General features: G+C 43.4%; 2 non-coding genes across 2 annotated transcripts; both read left to right on the plus strand.

Moving 5' to 3' along the window:
- Positions 1-1,701: 1,701 nt before the first annotated feature.
- On the plus strand, positions 1,702-1,772 carry TRNAG-CCC (transfer RNA glycine (anticodon CCC)). The gene has a single exon. It is a non-coding gene; the product is annotated as a tRNA-Gly (tRNA).
- A 444-nt stretch (positions 1,773-2,216) lies between these two features.
- TRNAG-CCC (transfer RNA glycine (anticodon CCC)) lies at positions 2,217-2,287 on the plus strand. Its single transcript has one exon. It is a non-coding gene; the product is annotated as a tRNA-Gly (tRNA).
- The last annotated feature ends 3,408 nt before the right edge of the window (positions 2,288-5,695 follow it).

Raw genomic sequence — 5,695 nt, forward strand, 5'->3', positions numbered from 1 at the left:
CTCCTTTTCTTTAGTTGCTTCATTGAAGCAAGAACGGCAGGCAAGTTTTTCTGGTAGGGCTGGTGCGCCGCATATCCAGCAGGCGTTAGCTGTGGGCCTGGCGTGATGGCTGTGATGATAGGAAGGAGACCTCCTGTGGTCCGACCGGCTATGCCGAGGGTAACTGTGGTGCGAATGACTGTGACGAGAGCAACCATGTCTCTGACGAGATGAGAACCTGGAGCGACTCCTGTGAGATCTTCTACTGGAAGTGCGACTTGACCCTCTTCCATGTCTGGAACTCGCTCCTCTTGCTCTCGTAGGGCTGCCAAAAAAAGCAGCATCTTAGCAGTCGCCCCACTTTTTTCTCCCCTTCTTCAATAATCACCTACGGCAGTAGAGCCTCTTACCTTTCTTGCTGTCGGTGGTCTGCGTGGGCAGTGGACTCCATGGAAAAGAGTAGACAGTATAGACTGAAGGGAAAATAAAAAAGAACTTCTTGCAATAACAATAAACAGAAAAATAAACAATAATATTTTTTTTTTGCCTGCCCCTTTAAGACCTAGAACCCTAAAAAAAAAACCTGCAGATGCCATAAACAAGAAAGACAATGAAAATGTAGCAGAAAGAAAACGTTCTTACCTTATCCAGCAGAAAATAGAGGATACAGGGCAGTATCTAGGCAAACAGCAGTATGCAGAAGCACACAACTGTATTTTAAAAAGGGCGCCATAGCAGAACGCAGAACGTCTCGAGGATACCGGTGCCATCTTGGAAGAGGGAAAAACCTCTTCTCAGAGAAGAAATAACGATCCAGCTGCAAACAGACATGTGCAGAACGGCAGGGACACTAGCGGCGGCCATGACAGCTGTACTGGAGGACAGCAAGCCCCAGCAACCCTGGAAGAAGAAAAAAAGGTAGAGCCATAAAAAAAAGGTATATAATATAGCAAGGAAGTCCACTGCAAAATGAAAGCTTATATAAAACTGAGCCAGATGTCCCCTGAGACCACTAGAATGGGGATTCCCTCCATAAAGCTCTTTTAGAGACTGTGCAGGAGGGACTTCCAAACAGGAGAGGCTTGAACCTGCTGGGGTGATGCGGTAAGAGGCTTATTCATCTGTAGATATTTTGAAGCCTGGACAATCCAACCTGTCAGGTGAGGATAAAAAAAGAATGCAGCGGGGGGGTCTCCCCTTCAAATTTATAGTTAACCAATCCTGTCAGGTTGTGGGGGCAGAGTCACAACCCAGTGTGTGCTGCCATGAAGGCGTCAGGAAATGCTATTTTAAACATAGCTTACTTGAATCATAAAACTTGAAGAACTTTTCAAAAGCAATGCTAAAAAGCATTGCTTGTGCTTGGTTATTATGTCCATTTCAAAATGATACCCAGAGAACAGCTGAGTAGATAAACTGCAAGATATCCCATTTACAAATATTCTCTCCAGAAAGAGTGTTCATTTGTGAAACCTTGAAATTAAGTGCAGGAACATGCTAGCTGGTTTGCAAAAAAACATGCGTCTGTTCATGGTTTGCAGCATTGAAAAGAGACACTTTCCTGTGTTTTCATAACAAATTGCATTTAATTAGGGGTATCATGCAAGATTCCCATTCTCATGACATTGGTTTGATTCATGGCTGGCACATAGATGCAACCCTGTAGCGAAAGGTCTGTATATTGAGATTTCAAGAAGGCAGATTAACATGATAGCACATAGGGCACCAGTAGTGTAGGGGTATCATGCAAGATTCCCATTCTTGTGAACCGGGTTCAAGTCCCGGCTGGTGCAAAAATGCTATTTTAAACATAGCTAACTTGAATCACAAAACTTGAACAACTTTTCAAAAGCAATGCTAAAAAGCATTGCTTGTGCTTGGTTATTATGTCCATTTCAAAATGATACCCAGAGAACAGCTGAGTAGATAAACTGCAAGATATCCCATTTACAAATATTCTCTCCAGAAAGAGTGTTCATTTGTGAAACCTTGAAATTAAGTGCAGGAACATGCTAGCTGGTTTGCAAAAAAACATGCGTCTGTTCATGGTTTGCAGCATTGAAAAGAGACACTTTCCTGTGTTTTCATAACAAATTGCATTTAATTAGGGGTATCATGCAAGATTCCCATTCTCATGACATTGGTTTGATTCATGGCTGGCACATAGATGCAACCCTGTAGCGAAAGGTCTGTATATTGAGATTTCAAGAAGGCAGATTAACATGATAGCACATAGGGCACCAGTAGTGTAGGGGTATCATGCAAGATTCCCATTCTTGTGAACCGGGTTCAAGTCCTGGCTGGTGCAAAAATGCTATTTTAAATATAACTTACTTGAATCACAAAACTTGAAGAACTTTTCAAAAGCATTGCTTGTGCTTGGTTATTATGTCCATTTCAAAATGATACCCAGAGAACAGCTGAGTAGATAAACTGCAAGATATCCAATTTACAAATATTCTCTCCAGAAAGAGTGTTCATTTGTGAAACCTTGAAATTAAGTGCAAGAACATGCTAGCTGCTTTGCAAAAAAACATGCTGCTGGACATGGTTTACAGCATTGAAAAGAGACACTTTCCTGTGTTTTCATAACAAATTGCATTTAATTAGGGGTATCATGCAAGATTCCCACTGTCGTGACCTTGGTTTGATTCCCGGCTGGCACATAGATCCAACCCTGTAGCGAAAGGTCTGTATATTGAGATTTCAAGAAGGCAGATTAACATGAAAGCACATAGGGCACCAGTAGTGTAGGGGTCTCATGCAAGATTCCCATTCTTGTGACCTGGGTTTGAGTCCCGGTTGGTGCAAAAATGCTATTTTAAACATAGCTTACTTGAATCACAAAGCTTGAAGAACTTTTCAAAAGCAATTCTAAAAAGCATTGCTTGTGCTTGTTTATGACGTCCAGTTGAAGCTATGTGATGCCACGTTGCGAAACGCGTTGAGGTTTGTGTGGATAGTAGGCGCCCTTCTGGGCATGAATCAAAGTATTAGCAGTTTGGATCAGAAATATGGAATATCTGAATGAGTGAGCATCTGAACAGACACCTGTTTGAAAGGCTTCCGGCGCAGCTGATTGCAAAAGACCCTGGAGTGGATTCAGTATAACAGAGGTGGTGAAACTTGGATGTTATAAAACAAGTGGTGAAAGATCCTATACACATTTATTGGACTTTTGATCAACTAAAATCGTTTGTGGAGAAAGATTGCATCCAAGTATTCAGCTTGTCTGATGAACGAACGGCTGCCTGAGAATCTCATATTTATATATTGACACAGCAAATCAGAGTGAAATGCCCAGGGTATGGTAAGCCAGTGTGTCTGGGAATCATTAATTTTTGGTGCAAGGTATCTTTTATGGAACCGCTGGATATATGGAACTTTAAAACAGTCACAGTATTATAGGAAAGTCTGACATGTGTGACAAATAGTGCACTTTAAATACGACTGAGTTTGAATATAATCAATTCACTGCCACTGATTGTTACATTTTCAGTATTGTCTGTCATTTATGCCACTGCTTGCAAAAGGCTGAAAGTGAAGGCTTCAGGTTTGCTACACTTTGCTATAAGTGATTAAGTAGAAGGAGACTCAGAGTTATAATAAATTGACTGAACTAACTGAGAGATCTTCATGAGACTGTGATAATCCCGAGCCTGAGATATTCCTATTTCAACCGAAGAGAATTGCTATGTAGGTTAAATGGAGGTACTAATGAGAGATTAGGACCGTTGTCTGGTCATAATTATCCCCATTTCCAATTACTGCTACTTTGATGACCATACATGTGCAGATTTCCGAGAGATTTTTATCTCATGCTTCCAAATAGAAGCGTATTATTGGTACAATTTGATCATACTCGGTATATCCCCACATGTATGGCAATAGGAGGCGCCTCTATCTGTTTTATTGTTGTATGTATGAGTATGTCTGGTTTTGTTTGTTGAAAGTCAGGGTGTATGAACTGTGCAGATAAGGATGATCTTTGGGTCATCTTTGGTTAATGTTGTGTAAACATCTAGGATCGATTGATGCAATTCAATCAAGGCTTATTGTTTTATGTATAGAAAGAAATAAAAATATTTTTGATATTAATCAAATGTCCTATGTGTTCACCGAAACCTAAGGTAGCTACTTTTCTTTTCTCCTGGTGTTGGTACGCAAGTTAAAAGCGGGACACAACAGCAGGGGAAAAGTCTCTTTCCTGTTGCCTCCATGGCAGCATACCTGTGACAAGCTCTGCCTTGGCTCCTCCCTCAGGACTAGTGAATATTATAAAAGAAAAGGTTAGTACAGCCCCCACATTCTCCTTTTTTTCCTCATACCTCATGGCAGTGAATTCTGGTCGGCGTCCTTACCTTCTGCATTCGGCAGCTTCCGTCCGGGTTCAAGCCTCTCCCGGACGCAGTTCCTTCTCTTGGGCAGCTAAATGCGCTTATAAGGTTGGAAGTCCCTTCTGTAGGATCTTTTGGGACAAGCAGTTTGTCTCTTAAGTAAGAGCTTTATCTGCAGTTTGGGCAGCAGAGGTAGCAGCTTTTTTTTTCCCTTTTTTTTCTCCTTTCTGTCTTTTCCTTCCCTTCTGTCCTCCTTTTCATTCCTTTTCTCTTTATCTGAGGCTTGTAATTCGTCTCTTGCCTCTCCTTTCTTTTTCCCTCTCTCTTTTCCTCCTCCCCAGCTCTCTGGTCGCGTTCCCCTGGCTCCCATACTTCTTAGAGACCCCCCTCCCTTTCCCCCTCGCTCATGTTATCGCTTGGGCTTACTAGGGGCCGCGCACGGCGAGCGCCGGGTTTCTTATCGTCTGTCGGCGTTCCCCGCCATCTTCTGCGCATGCCTCGTCGGTTCGTTCCACCGCTCAGCACATGCGCGGTGGTTTCGGAGGCTCCGGTGACCATTTTTACTGAGGGCGAAGTGTCCACTTTGCCCTTAGAGCGTCAGGGGTGGAGCACAGGCGTGCCTCCACTCCTCCTCCTCCTATTTAATTGATCATTTGCGGTTCCAAAAAAAAAAATATATATATATATATATAAAAAAAACAAAAAAAAAAAACAGTAGTAAGAGGGGGGAAAGTCGTTATTTATGCAGGTAAACTCCCTTTTTTTCCTCGTAAGTTAGGGCACGTCCAGTTGACGCTTCTCCTCTGACTCTTTCCTAGCTGTTACCTCTGCTAAGCCGCCTAACATGAGCCTTTCGCCGCCCGCTTAAGATCCTACTCTACTCCCAAGGTAAGGACCTACGTCCAGGTAAAAAAAAAAAAAAAAAGAGTGCACTGAGGATGGTACTTTTGTATTTCAGTCCAGTACGCCAGAAGACGTCTAGGAGGACCTCAAGGCGATATGTAGATGACGACGACTCTAGTCACAGTAGAGACAGGTCACCCAGACGTGGGAGTTACAGAAGTGGCAGGAAAGCTTCGGCCAAGAAGCGCCGTCATTCGCGCTCCCCGAGACCTAGACCCACTAGTTGTCAGGCCTGTGGAGGCACCCCACTTCCGGACAAACTGATTTGTCGAAATTGCCTTAGAGACTATGCAGCGGACAGAGAGTCTGAGGGCCTACAAGTGGCGGATCTCCTTAAAAAGGCAGTAAAGGACTCCCTTGCGGAATTGGTTGCTACAATGCCGACGCAACAACCAGCATCCCCTCCTCAGGAGCCGATGGCTGAGGCCTCCATTCCCGGGCCATCCACAAGTGGAATTTTTCGTCCGTTGCCTGCA

Source organism: Lithobates pipiens, unplaced genomic scaffold (assembly GCF_037356315.1).
Source record: "Lithobates pipiens isolate NorthernLeopardFrog02 unplaced genomic scaffold, aLitPip1_a1.2 Scaffold_25, whole genome shotgun sequence".
NCBI lineage: Eukaryota > Metazoa > Chordata > Amphibia > Anura > Ranidae > Lithobates > Lithobates pipiens.